The sequence below is a fragment of the Protopterus annectens genome, chromosome 15.part0 (assembly GCF_019279795.1).
Source record: "Protopterus annectens isolate FY-2018-M chromosome 15.part0, PAN1.0, whole genome shotgun sequence".
NCBI lineage: Eukaryota > Metazoa > Chordata > Ceratodontiformes > Protopteridae > Protopterus > Protopterus annectens.
The window spans coordinates 496,470,050-496,484,423 of NC_056749.1; the positions used below are offsets into that span (position 1 = coordinate 496,470,050).

The following is a 14,374-nucleotide window of genomic DNA, read 5'->3' on the forward strand; positions in this document are numbered from 1 at the left end:
TCTAGAATTTCTATCCATCCTTTTCCATGAAGGAGCCTCTACTTCCACACTAAGAGTACAGTTGGTGGCCATATCCAACTTCCATGTTGGTGAGGACGGTTCTTCTATTATGTCCCACAGGCTTTGTAAGGCTTTTATGAAAGGTTCCTTCCATCTTCGACCGCCCGTCAGAGACCCTTTATTCCCATGGAATTTAAATTTGTTATTGTCACAACTAATGTTGCCACCCTTCGAACCAGCCTCTTCTTGCCTCCTGAAGTTTTTGTTGTGGAAGACTCTTTTTCTTGTAGCGGTTACTTCAGCTCGGAGAGTGTCAGAGCTGCAAGCACTATCAATTAAACCACCTTACTTAATTTTCCACCCAGATAGTTTCTCGAACAAACCCGTCTTTCCTTCCTAAGGTATGTTCTGTCATAAATATTAATCAGTCCATTGAACTCCCTACTTTCTTCAAAAACCATACCAGCAAGTTGGAATATATGCTGCACAAGTTAGATGCCCACAGACAGCTAAGATTTTATTTGGACAGGACTAAGGATTACAGAAAAACAGATCAACTTTTTGTTGCATTTGCAGACAATAAAAAGGGTATGGCAGTTACAAAACGTACGCTTTCTAAATGGCTTACTGATTGTATAGCCTTTGTGTATTCTAAGTCAAATCAGGCCTTGCCCACCAAACCTAAGAGCCATTCTACTAGATCCGTTTCCACTTCCTTGGCTCATGCAGCTCGCCTGCCTTTGGACACAATTTGTGCAGCAGCCACGTGGTCTAAACCACATACTTTCATCGCTCATTATAGGGTTGACAAAGCCTCCAAAGACAGGACATCTTTTGGTTCCACTGTGCTCAGGAACGTTCTTCCATGAGTCACTCAGGGTGACTGAGCTAGGGACGCTACCCGTGTGTAAGAACAAACGGCGAGATTGAACACTCTCACATAAAGAAGTTATGTTCTTACCATAACGTTCCATGTGGAGTGTTCATCTCACCTTTGTTCTTACATCCCCCCCCCTTCCCTCCCTCACGTGTTTGGAAGAACGAGTAGGACTAGAGTTTGGTCCACATGTCTTTACCTCTTCCGGGTATATTACCTCTTACCTCATAGGGTATATTTCGTTACCCTTTAGTTAATTTGTCAGTGAGATAGTGTCTCTGAATTTTTGTGGCAGTATGTAGCCTTAGCACCTCAGGTTTATTGTTAGTCTCGTTTGCTTGCAAACTAGATCTGAGTAATGGCAGGGAGGATTGTGGGATATAGCCTGGTCTCGAGCTTCTCTAAGATGCAGAGCTTTGCTATGCGGCCGACTCGGAGCCGAGGATCGGCTCCGAACCCTTGTGTAAGAACAAAGGCGAGATGAACACTCCACATGGAACGTTATGGTAAGAACATAACTTCTTTTTTTCTACTTTAATGGTGATGTTGATAGGTTTGAAACGATCCCTGGCGTCCTGCAGTCCTTGGAATATTTTCGAATAAACAGTTTTTATTTTCTGAGAAAAGTTAGCTATAGAGTCTTTAACAAGTCTTTTATAGGTGAGAAATCTGTTAAACAACCCAAATTGTCTGCAGTGCAGTTATATACCACTGTTTTGTTACAATGGCTCCACTCGACTCTGATTTTACCAGGTTTTTGAAAACACACAGTTCCGTTTTGACGGAGGGACAACTGTAATGCTATTTTGTCCTTTGAAATGACATTTGATGCATAGAGGTTGCTGATCTTCAGACGGGATTACCTTCTTGACATGTGATATGTGAATCCAAGTGGGTGAGCCTTGTAGTTGAACCGCTGATGAAGCGGTCAGTAGAACCAGGAGGGGCCCTTTCCAACGTGGTTGAAGAGCTGTTTTTAGAGAGAATGACTTGACGTATACCCAGTCTCCTAGTTGTAGTGCCGAGGACAGGAAAGGATCAGGAGTTTGTTGAGCCGCTGCTACCTGGTGATGATGAAACTGTAAAAAAGAAACAAGAGAATTTCAATACAGAAGAATATTATGATCAAATTCATCATACTCAGAAAAGGGTGGTGGTGGAGTCATGGGCATACGCATAGGGCGGCCCATGAGGATTTCATGAGGAGAAAGGCCTTTAGTAGGATGTACTTGAGCTCTCATTGAGAGTAGGGCTAGAGGTAGGGGCCTGTACACAAGTGAGGCCTGTTTCAGTAATAATTTTAATGAGTCTTGTTTTCAGTGTCTGATTCCTGCGTTCATTAATACCTGATGCCTGTGGTCTATATGGGCAATGAAATTTGAGAGTGATGCCTAACATTTTACACAGTGAATCGATTAACTGAGCAGTAAAATGTGTTCCATGATCTGAATATATTTGACAGAACACCAAAACGAGGTATCAATTCATAACAAAGTTTCTTAGCAACTGAAGTAGCATCATTCTTTGTGCATGGGTAGGCTTCTAACCACCCAGAAAAAACAACAACAGTTAAAACCTATTTGAAATGAGCACAAGGTGGAAGTTCAATAAAATCCCATTGCAAAGCGCAGAATGGTCCCAGTGGTTTTGGCAGTGGTTGTGCAGGAGCCATAGTGCCTTTTGAAATGTTATACTGTAAACAAGTGGAGCACATGCTCAAAAAATGCTGTACAGAAGCCGAAAGTCCTGGGGCAAACCAATCCTTTTGGGTTTGTTTTATTAACGCTTGTACCCCAACATGAGCTGGCAAGTGCTATGCTTTTGTAAGAGAATTTAACATGGACATTGGACAGACCAGTCTGCCATCTGAATGTTGCCAAATGAGATCAGAGCGTTTAAAACAACCTTGAGCCAGCCATGATTTTCTTTCTGATTCTGGAGCTTCAGTCTGTAAAGCTTTGAACTCTGTAGTATCAAAAGTAGCTATTGGTAGTAGAGGCTGCAAAAAATGTCCCTGAACAGTTCGTGAAAGAGCAGCCTATCTTGCAGCCCAGTCAGCAAAATTATTGCCTTTAGTTTCAAAAGAGTCATTAGATTGATGGACTGCACATTTTACAACAGCAATTTCAGATGGTAACAATAAATGTTGTAACAGGTTATTGATATAAAAATGTTTTTTAACGGGTGACCCAGAAGAAGTTAAAAACCCACGTTGTTTCCATAGTATACCAAAATCATGAACAACACCATGGGCATAACGGGAGTCAGTATATATAGTGACAGACTTGTCCTTAGCTGTTTTGCATGCATTTGATAGTGCTACTAGTTCTGCAGCCTGCGCGGAAGTGCCTGGGGGTAATCGTGCTGATCTTAAATCTTCAGTTGATGTACAGACTGACCAAGCTGCTTGGAATTCTCCGGAGTTTGTTCGTAAGCAGGATCCATCAACAAAAAGAATAAAATCAGGATTTTGCAAAGAAGTGTTATACAAGTGTAACCTAGGAGAAAGAGCAGAGTTAATTACAAGCACATGTGGTTCGCCCTCATCCGATGTTGGTATTAAAGAGGGCAGGGTTCAGTGGTGGGCAGCGTATTACTTGTAGGGCAGGATTATTTATTAAACTTAATTCATATTTAGTAAGACGTGCGTTGGAAAGATACTGTGTTTTTGTTTTTAAAAGTAACGCTTGAACTGCATGTGGGACTGCTAATATTGTATCATGTCCCAGGGTTAGTGGAGTGGCCATGTCAATCAAAACAGCAGCAGCTGCTACGGGCCCGTAAGCAAGCTGGGTAACCAGAGGCAACCAGATCTAGTTGAGTGCTATAATAAGCAATAGGCCAGTAGCCTCAAGTGCGCTGCTGGGCTAAGAGACCTAAGCCAGTTTTGTTTCGCTCACAGCAAAAGAAAACAAATGGTTTTGAATAATCTGGCAGTCCTAGGGTTGGAGGATTTACTAAGGCTGTCTTTATAGCCTGAAAAGCCTCATCGTGGTGTGATGTCCAGGGTAAAGGTTCTATGATATGTTTTTGTTAAAAGTTGTAACGGGGGCTGAAAGTTCCGAAAAATTAGGTACCCACTGTCTGCAGTATCCCGCTAGGCCAAGGAATCCTCGAAGCGGTCTCTGAGTTATAGGGCGTGGGTCTTTTGAATAGAAGTTATATAATTTGGGAGTATTTGACGAGAACCCATTGTAATAATCTGTCCCAAATATTGCACCTTTTCCTGACAAAATTGTAATTTTGATTTATTTACTTTAAATCCACGCGTAGCTAAAAAGTTTAACACTAGAAGTGAATCTTCCCTACATGAGTTACAGTCCGGCGAAGCTATAAGGATATCATCTACATATTGAACAAGAACTGAACGTGATGGTAGTTGTAGATCTTGTAACTGTCTATGCATCACTCTAGAGAATAAGGTTGGGGATTCTACATATCCCTGGGGCAATCGAGTCCAAGTATACTGTTGACCCTTCTAGGTAAATGCAAATAAATACTGACTGTCTGGATTCACTGGAATAGAGAAAAAAGCTGATGAGATATCTATAACCGTGAAATATTTCGCAGTAGGTGGGATACAGCTTAGCATAGTAGCTAGGTTTGGTACAATCGGGAAGATGGGCAAAAAACAGCTTTAACTTCCCGCAAATCTTGCACATATCTGTTAGCTTGTTTGCCGTGTTTTTTCACCAGTAATATTAGGGTGTTACATGGACTTGTGGTAGGTACTATGATCCCTTGTCGTTCCAATGCAGAAATAACAGGGGCAATACCAGATATAGCCTCAGTCGTCAAAAGAGTATCGTGGCACTCGCGGTAACTTTGCTCCTGGTTTCAGGGTTATTTTTACAGGAGCAGCTGAGGTCATAAATCCGACATCATTGTCATGAGTAGTCCACAAGTGAGAGGGTAGGGAATTTAAATATTTGTTTGTGCTAGAATTTGGCTGAACACACAACGCCTGTAAGATGACAGAGTCATCCAAAGCTGCCAGGGTACTATCTTGTTGGTCTGAAGGTACTTGGAGATCAACTCCATCTGCTGTGCAAAACATGGTAGCCCCCATTTTGCAAAGCAAATCTCTTCCTAAAAGATTCAAAGATGCTGAAGGTCCTACTAGGAATGCATGGTTATCCTGCAGAGGTCCCAAGGTGACTGGGACTAGAATAGTTTTGGAGTATTCGATAGGTATACCAGAGACACCCACCCCTCTAGTTATTTTGTCAGAGAGGGGAACAGTCATGGCTGCTTTGCCAGCTAACATGGATTTAGTTGCTCCGGTATCAATTAAAAACGGCTAGGGTTTATTTTTAACCAGTAACATGACATGTGGTCCATCCTGATCCACAGGAATAAAAGGACACAATTGCTGTTGTTTCTGTTCAGGGAACCTTCATTGAGGTTGCTGTCGATTGGACGGTGTCCTACTAGAATTCCACTGTTGTGACGTATCTGTGTATGGTGCAGGTTGCTCAGCCAAATATGGACATTCATTCTTCCAATGGCCTGATTGACCACAGTTGAAACATTCTGTCTGATTACTAGAATTTTAGGGTGGAGCCGACTGTGTGCCCTGCCAATTTTGTCTATTCTGATTTCTGGGTCCTTGGCGTCCACTCCTCCCTCGCCCTCGTCCTCTACCCCGTTGACCAAAAACATTACACATTTGAATTTGTGCTTTTACTAATTTCTCTTGTAAATCCTTCTGTTCTTTAGCTAAATGGTTGGAGAGGTATTGCACCTGCTGGGCTAACTCATGCAGGCCCAAACTAGGCCAGTTTAAACATACTTCTTTCAACTTGTCCCTTACTTGAGGGCGTGGCCCATCCACGAAGGCGGCTGACAGTCCGCTTTCTGCTGGTCCTTCGGTGGGCTCAGGGTACCCAGAATATGCCTCAAAGGCTTCAGTGAGTCGATTTAAGTATTCGTCTATAGAATCATCCTCTTTCTATATGATTGATTTAATTTTCGACCAATTTGCGGGTAGGTGGGACAATTACAGTGATAGAATCAGCTATACATTGTCTAACCGTTTCAAATCCATTCTCCCCTTGCATATTGTGCTTTGGTATTGGTGTAGGAACATTAGCATGATCCCAGATATGTTTCATGAGATCGGCTGGGACAGCATATTGGAGGACAGCTCTAACCTCTTCTATGGTAGGATTTTGCAAACAGATATGTCCTGCCAGTACGCGTTGAAACTTTGCTGGGTTATTGCAAATAGGCGGAAGTGATTTGGTAATGGCTTGAAAATCAACTGCTGACCACGCCCTAGGCACTACTACTGTGGCCGGTTGTCCCACATCACTAGCATGGGCTGGATTTGGGACTTTTCTCAATGGAAATACTCTCTCTCCATCTGATGGGCTGGTGCCCGAGTCAGAGTCTGGATTAGATTTATCCAGTCCACTGTAATCGTCTTTGTCTTCAATTACAATTGGACATTGTTTGTAAATCTTACCCTTGTGTAAATATACGGCCTTTTTATTATAATATTTTTTCAACTGGCTCTTTTCTGCTGCCTTTTTTGTCTTCGAGCGGGTTAATCTAGGTGATGAATAAGTTGTATCTGTTTGGTCAGGTCGTTCTGTAAGCGGTCTACTAGGCTGACTTCCCATTGCCAGAGTTCCGCTTCCAGAGTCAAGTGCGGTCTGTTCTTCTCCCCGCCAACCTCCGCCGTCTGTTGTAGAGCTCAGTGCTCCGTCTTGAACCTGCGAGGGCTGATATAACAGTGGAGGAGCTGTAGGGGGTGGGGGAAACCAGGGGTTATCATCCTCAGATGATTCAGTTATTTGTAATTTATTTAATTCTACAGGATATAATCCTTTAAAGGGCGGTTCCTTTAAGCGTTTACCGTTTGCTAGATCTAGATTAGTCGCAGTATGTCGCAGTTCCTTTATCTGCCCTTTTAGTTTCTTTTGATTATCTTTAAGACTACTGACGACTGAATCCTTTTCCCTTTCTTTAGCTTCACACATCCAATCATTAAAAGCTGCCCAACACAACCCTGGTAATCTTCCTTTCTTTTTTAACTTGTTTTGCAAATTAATCAATATATCTTTATTAAAGCTACCATTTTCAGGAAAGGCAAGGTTACCGTCATTTTTAGTTAGGGCGATCCACTGGTTTAAAAACATACAACTGTCCAGCTGGTGTACCTCTTTCTGGCTCATTTATTTTTCCCGCGCTCGCTCCCATTTGTACTCAGTAAGCTGTACTTGTTTAACACAGGTGTAGCTAAGGCGTTATATAAACGGCTTTTTACCCCACTATCATTACTCCTTTCTTACTTATGACGCCAGTATTTCCGTATTACACCACTCATACTGTACAGTTAATAGCAGAGAAGAAATGCATGCCACTTACCTTAAAACAACTGAATGAGAAAAATGATATGTTTGCTCTGCATAAAAATTTTTTTTTTTTTCTCTCAAATCTTTAAGGCAAGCAGACAGAGATGAAAGAAACACTGCAAAAACAGAAAAATCTGATATGGGCCCTTTCATTAGCAGTATTTCTTCCACTTCCTGACTGCTGCGGCTTGTTCCCAATTCCGATCCGAGTAAACGGCACCGATTGTTACGTTTCAGAATACTTTAAGAATGAAGATAAATACAGTTCTTTCTCTCTTTCAGTGGTTTTTATTATCTACAGTACGCACGTGCGGGTGCCTCATGGAAAGCACCAGGGAGACTCCCAGAAAAAAGTAATAAACAAGCTTATATACTGGTGATATTGCTGACAATACAAAAATAGAGAAATGAACCAGTTAGACCATTATACAGGGCAATTAACCAATCAAAGGTTTACCCGTAAACATCAGACAGTTCACATCATCATATCTCTGGGTAAAGAAAGAAAATCGGATGCATTTCCATAAAAGGCACATTTCCTGCTTTCAGGCAGACTCTTGTTTTTCAGCATTTTCTCGTTGCTCAGAGTTCATTCAAAGTTCACAGTACATAATACATTTTTAATGCATACAGACTGTCACATACTCAATTCCCTCAAACACATGCTTTGACTGTTCATATTCTACAATACTTTCACCAAGCATTGCCATTTGCCAATTTTTTCTAAATCCAATGCTGGCTTTGCCACTGCTGTCTTGCAGGGCCTTATAGTTGGTCCTAATGCTATCTAATTTCCTCCTCCCATCCTTAGCTTTGGCAATATACCCAAATGTGATGACTGCAACAGTGAAACACGAAGAACATAGTACAGTTGTGTACACTTTTCGTAAATGTAGATATTCGAGTGTATTCACTGTTGCAGTCCTAGTTACCCTCCCTCCAACCTCCTGACTTCTTTTGGCTATACCTCTATTCCTGCTTACTATGTTTAAAGCTTTTTGGTGTATTTGCATTTTTGTTGTAGGTGTAACCTTATATGTATATATAATTGCTTCCCATTATGGGGGCACCTGACATTTGGGCCAAGAAAAACTGATGTAATGGCGTCGGCTGCATGCCTTATACCCCTGACATCAGGGAAGATGAGACGGCAACCGACGCAGGATCCAAGACTTTGTTTATCGTGCCGACTGAGGGCTACTGCAAGCAGATAACCCAAATGTGATGACTTCAACATGAATACAGTTCAACATCTACATTTATGGTAAGTGTATACAGCTGTACTTTTCTTTTACTGGCTTCAGTGGAATTTTGTTGTTTTGTAGATGTTCATCGTGTTACACTGCTGCAGTCATTACACTTGGGGTTATCCTGCCGTCAGGCGGTTCCCCAGTCGGCCTGAGTTCCAAAGTCTTGGTCCGGCGTCGGATGCTGTCGCCTCCTCCCTGACGTCAGTGCGACAGGGGTATACAAGATGCAGCCGACGCCATTTTCTTCAGTCTTTCTTGCCGTGCGGTGCCCGAAGCAAAAGCAGTTCGCCAGTGCCGGTCGGCCGTCTCCTGAGATTTTCATTCCGAATCCAGAACCGAAGTCTTCTACAAAGCTAAGTACCCCGTTGGGGAAACTTTTTCTTGCCTCAGACCGATGTCAGTAAAAGTTAATAACTGTATTTCTTGTGGGAAGCAAATACCTCATAAGGATTTCCATTCCTATTGTATCCCATGCCTAGGCCCAGATCACGACGTCACTGGTTGTCGGTTTTGTGCTAGGTTTAACAAGCGCACTATTAAACGTCGGTTTGATTTTGCCCGACATTATTTTCGTAGAAAATTCAATTATACCATGCCGTCGGAACTTCAGACGACCGGAATACACAAAAAGCACAAAGACAAGGATAGGCATCTGAGGCCTAAAACTGACTAAGCCTCTTCTAGGCCAGTCACCGGTTCTGCGGTTTTCAGCGAGGCACCTTTGCAGCCCATGACGACCGCTTCTGTAGAACCACAGGCCGCCTCGGACTCCCACGTGGAGATGGCTGGGCCTCCGGACGCACAAGTTATTCAGCCCACTGAGACTAACATTTCAGAGAGATCCAGAGTAGCTGAGCAACCCACAGCTTCAGAGGGTGTCTTCAGACCTACTCAGTTAAGCATTAAACCCTCAGCTAAGTCTAAGCCTCCTTTAAAATCAAAGAAACAAATACAGCATTCTCCAGGACAGGCCTCCATGCCTAAGAAACAAATGCTCAAAATGGCTGAAGACCTAATCACTCTGATCAAGGGGGTCCCATCCCCCTCCTGATAAAAGGCCTAGACAGGATGCAGACTATGACTCATCCGACCAGGTGTCCATCTCTTCTGATTCATCCTCAGACCTAGAATACTCTTTACCCCTTATGAGGATTCTGATGCTGAGGAATCAATTCCATCAGCCTCATCGCTTGAGGACTACTCCTTTGGGGAAACCCTACATACCATGAGGGAGCATTTCCACCGGGAAGGCCAGGATTACTCAGAATCCAAGAAAAGGCTCAGAGACTTCCTTTTATTACCTCAACACAGACCCCTTGCTATTCTGCCAGTGTTAGATATTGTGGATGATGTGTATACTGAATCCAGCTTAAATCCTGATTCCTTACCTCCAGCCCCTGTTAAACCTGACGGATATTACAGAGTCCCTGACTCGCATAAATTTCTGTATAAAAGCCCTGTAGCTGACCCTGAAACTATTTCTCAGGGAACCAAATGAGTTAAGCCCTCATCAGCCAAGAATCCAGTTCCCTCTGACAGAGATTCCAGAGCATTAGACAGATGGGGAAAGAAAGTATATACGTCTACAACTTTAGCAATGAGAGCCTTAAATTGCCAGTTTCACATGCTAAAATATCAGCAATTTTTACTGTCTCAGTTAAAACAGAAAATGCTTCCAGAATCAGATCCTTCTAATTTTAAAGAAATGCAGGATTTATTGCATGCAGCTGAACAAGTGGGAAAACATACTTTGCAATGTGGTTTTGATTCTCTAGAGTCCTCCTGCATTGCAGCAGTTACAGGCTTTGTCATTAGAAGACATGATTGGTTAAAAGAACATACGTTACGAGATCATGTTAAAGCAAAATTATTGGATGCACCTTTGCAGCCGGATCTGTTATTTGGAGTTAAGGCAGAAGAGGTATTAAAGAAAATGGAGGATAAGGCAAAACCTATGCAAACAGTGAAGGATTTCTTACAGGTGCAGCCTCCTAGATTTAGCAGAAACTGGCCAACTAAGAATTGTCCTTTCCAATTACAGACAGACCTCAAAGGGGAAAATACAGACGTCCAAGAGGTAGAGGTCAAAGACAAGGTCCTTATAGGCCTCGACAATGGGTTGCATCAGGTCAGAAAGAAGGGGAAGACAGGCCCCAACCATATAAAAAGCAGCTCCAGTGACTTCCCACTACAGCTGCCAAACAAATCCCTCTTGGCAGCCCCCTTGGGAGGTAAACTGGCACTCTTCTACCACAATTGGCAAATGATCACCAAAGACAAATGGGTTCTCAACATTGTATTTCAAGGCTACAGGTTCCACTTTCACACTCTGCCAAGGTTAAAAGGAATGCCAAATCTGCCACCAAATCAATGGGCAGAGGCTCAAAAAAAAATTACAGCACTCATGGATATGAGAGCTATTCAAAAGGTACCATCACAGGAGCAAGGACAAGGATTTTACTCAAGACTCTTTCTGGTACCCAAAAAGGACAAAGCCTGGAGGCCCATTCTGGATCTTTCATCTCTAAACACTTACCTGGATGTTCCGAAATTCAAAATGTTGACATTACAGCAGCTTCTTCCCATGCTGGGCAAAAAAGCTTGGCTCGTGACTTTGGACCTCAAGGAGGCATATCTTTATGTCCCTATCAGACAAAACTGCAGAAGATGCCTCAGATTCATAGCTGGTTCAATGCACTACCAATTCTCTGCACTGCCCTTTGGCTTATCTACTGCGCCCAGGGTCTTCACAAAGTGCCTGGCACCAGTAATTGCATTTTGCAGACAGAAAGGAATTCAAATTTATCCGTACTTGGACGACTGCCTGATTCAAGCAGAGAGCAAGGACATTCTTCTAAAGCATCTGTCGTTTGTAAAAAAGTTACTAAGTTGCCTGGGGTACACAGTAAACGAAAAGAAACCAAAACTAGTGCCCTCACAAGAGATTATATTCCTGGGTGCCAGCTTGAACACAACGGCCCAGATGGCTTATCTCACGCCAGACAAGCAAAGACAACTGACTCAATACTTTCAGTTGATGGCAACAAAGACCCAACTCCCTGCAAGAAAAGTTCTGCAGGCCTTGGGTTACATGGCATCCTGCATACTACTAATTTCATATGCCAAACTGCATATGAGGAAACTACAATGGTACCTAAAGAATGTATGATATCAACACTGTCAAAAGTTTGGAAACAGTTATACCACTAATCCCTTGCCATCAACAGGAGATGTTCATCGTGCATACAGCTGTAGTCATAACAGATGGGTTATCCTGCCGTCAGGCGGGTCTTCGGTCGGCCGAATTCCAAAGTCTAGGTCCAGCGTCGGTTGTCGTCGCTTCCTCCCTGACATCAGTGCGGCAGGGGTATAAGAGGCAGCCGACGCCATTTTCTTCCGTCTTTCTTGTCGCACGGTGCCCGAAGCAGAAGCAGTTGGCAAGTGCCGGTCGGCCAGCTTCTGAGATTTACGAAAGTATTTCAGCCGAAGTCTTCTTGAAAGCTAAGTACCCCGTTGGGGACACTTTTCTTGCCTCAGACCGATGTCAGACAAAGTTAATAATTGTATTTCATGTGGGAAGCAAATACCGCATAAGGATTTCCACTCTTACTGTATACCTTGCTTAGGCCCAGACCACGACGTCTCGGCTTGCCGTTTTTGTGCTAGATTCAACAAACGCACTATTAAGCGTCGGGCAGAGTTCGCCTTTCACTTTTTTGGCAAAAAATGTAATTATATTATGTCGTCGGATACTCCGACTCCAGTTTTGAGCAAAAAACGCAAAGATAAGGACCGGCGTACGAGGTCCGCACCACCTACTGATACCACGCTAAGGCCGACTACCGGTTCTCCGGTACTCAGCGAGGCGCCTATGCAGCCCCTGAGTAGCGATGACAATGCATTACCGGTGTCTTCAGTACCCGAGGTCGCAGGCTCCTCGGCCCCCATTCCTACTACAGATACCGACGCCACTCCTGGCGGGGAAACTCAGAATTTAGACAGGCCTGCCATTTGTCAAGGGGTCTTCAGGCCTTTCTCCTTCTCTATTAAAGCCTTCACCAAATCTAAAACAGCCATGAAAACCAAAAAACAGGTTCCTCAGACACCCGCTCAAGGCACCATGCCTAAAAAGCAGATGCTTAAAATGGCTGAGGATTTGATTACTCTTTTCAGGGGTTCTCAACCCCCCTCTGACAAAAGGCCTAGATTAGAGGAAGACTACCCTTCCTCAGATCAAGCTTCTATTACCTCAGAACTATCTGGGGACCAGGATTGTGCCTATTCTCCATTCGAAGAGACTGATGCAGAGGAGTCTATTCCCTCGGTCTCCCCCCCCCCCTGAGGACTTCTCTTTTGGGGAAACCCTGCATACATTGAGGGAACACTTTCACTGACTGGGAAGGCCAAGATTACTCAGATTCCAAGAAAAGGCTCAGGGAATTTCTTCTACTCCCCCAGCATAGGCCTCTGGCTATCCCTCCTGTTTTACATATATTGGATGATGTGTACACAGAAGCCAGCCTTAATCCTGATTCTTTGCCTCCAGCTCCTGTTAAACCAGACAGGTATTACCGGGTTCCTGATTCTCACTAGTTCCTATATAAAACCATACTGCTGACCCAGAAACTATTTCACAGGGTCCCAAGGGAATTAAGGCCTCTACTGCTAAAAACCCATTACCTTCAGAGAGAGATTCCAGATCTTTAGAAAGGTGGGGGAAAAAGGTGTACACCTCTGCCACTTTAACCATGAGGGCATTAAACTGTCAGCTCCATATGTTAAAGTATCAACAGTTTTTGATATCTCAGCTGAAAAGCAAAATGACACAACCAGAACAACCAGATTTAAGAGTTGCAGGATTTGTTGCATGGTGCAGAGCAAGTGGGTAAACATACTTTGCAGTGTGGTTTTGATGCTTTAGAGGCCTCATGTAGAGCTGCTGTTACGGGGTCTGTTATACGTAGGCATGCTTGGCTCAAAGAGCAAACCTTACCAGATCATGTCGAAGCTAAATTATTAGATGCACCTCTTCAAAAAGATGTATTGTTTGGTGTTAAAGCAGAGGAGGTGCTAAAGAAAATGGAGGAAAAAGCGAAATCAATGCAAACGGTGAATAATTTCCTGCAGGTACAGCCTCCACGTTTCAGCAGAAACTGGCCTTCAAAAAATTGGTCCTTTCCAGCCACGGACAGACCTCAAAGGGGCAGATACAGGCGTCCAAGGGCTAGAGGGCAACCTCAAGGATCTTTCAGAGCCAGACAGTGGCAAGCACCAACCCCAAGAGGTGGAGAAGATAGATCACAGTCTTTCAGAAAACAGACGTAATGACTTCCCCCTACACTTGCCAAGCAAAGCTTTAATGGCAGCACCTTTGGGCGGAAAACTGACATTATTCTCAAAAAATTGGCATATTGTAACAAAAGACAAATGGATTCTGGACATTATAGACAGAGGCTACAGGTTCCACTTTCACACCCTTCCAAAAATGGGAGGCATGCCAAACCTGCCACAAAATCAAAGGGCAGAGGCACAAAAACAAATTTCAGCTCTCATGGACATGAAAGCAATTCAAGAGGTACCTGCAAAAGAACAAGGTCAAGGGTTTTATTCCAGACTATTCCTGGTACCAAGGAAAGACAAAGATTGGAGACCTATCTTAGACCTATCCATCCTAAACACATATCTACAGGTGCCAACATTCAAGATGCTCACATTACAGCAGCTTCTTCCCATGCTGGGCAAGGAGTCTTGGCTGGTAACACTGGACCTCAAGGAGGCATACCTGCATGTCCCTGTCAGACAAGATTGCAGAAGATACCTCAGATTTCTTGCAGGTTCAACCCATTACCGATTCTCTGCATTGCCCTTTGGCTTATCTACTGCGCCCA

The 14,374-nt window shown here is 43.5% G+C and overlaps 1 protein-coding gene across 1 annotated transcript in view; it reads left to right on the forward strand.

Moving 5' to 3' along the window:
- Nucleotides 1-14,374, forward strand: part of LOC122789851 (THO complex subunit 2-like) — a 2,067,217-nt gene that overhangs the window by 1,973,650 nt on the left and 79,193 nt on the right. The window lies entirely within an intron of this gene.